Genomic DNA, 848 nt, shown 5'->3' with positions numbered 1-848 from the left:
TTTTTTTTTTTTTTTTCTGTACGCGGGCCTCTCACTGTTGTGGCCTCTCCCGTTGCAGAGCACAGGCTCCGGACGCGCAGGCTCAGCGGCCATGGCTCACGGGCCCAGCCGCTCCGCGGCACGCGGGATCCTCCCGGACCGGGGCACGAACCCGTATCCCCTGCATTGGCAGGCGGACTCCCAACCACCGCGCCACCAGGGAAGCCCCCACCTAGAGTTTTTAACTGTCACAGTTGTCTACAATAATCCTCCAACAATTCATCAATTATGGTTTAAATTTTCCTATCCTGACACTGGTTTTTCCTCAACACTTTAAATGTTTCACTTCAGTCTCTTCTAGCTTGCACAATTTCTGAGAAGTCAGATGTGATTTTAATCTTTGTTCCCTTATAGGTAAGGTGTTTTTCCATTACAGCCATGACGCTGTATTTACCTATTTTTCTCTCCAATCTTGGAAACAATGGTCTGCCCTGTGTTCTCCCCTCCCTTACAGATATAAGAAGAGTTGTTCATTTTTTAGTATGTTCAGTTTTTAAATTGTCTTTAGAACAGAGTGGTGACTTCCAAGCTCTTTACATGTGGGACCAGAAACCATAAGTTTTCTCAATTTTTTATTAATAAACAAGCTTTGACTCATAGAAGTTAAGTAACTTCCTCTATATCACCAAACTGAGAGAACTTAGAAAGAAATTCTTTAAAAAAGACTTTTCAGAAAAAAAGCAAAGAGAAATGCATAGAGAAAGCTTCCTGAGCAGGAGACTACTTTTTTTTTTTTTTTTTGTACGCGGGCCTCTCACTGTTGTGGCCTCTCCCGTTGCAGAGCACAGGCTCCGGACGCGCAGGCTCAG

The sequence above is a fragment of the Lipotes vexillifer genome, unplaced genomic scaffold (assembly GCF_000442215.2).
Source record: "Lipotes vexillifer unplaced genomic scaffold, Lipotes_vexillifer_v1.1 scaffold523, whole genome shotgun sequence".
In the NCBI taxonomy this organism is placed as follows: domain Eukaryota; kingdom Metazoa; phylum Chordata; class Mammalia; order Artiodactyla; family Lipotidae; genus Lipotes; species Lipotes vexillifer.
Note: the sequence above shows the minus strand (reverse complement) of the source record.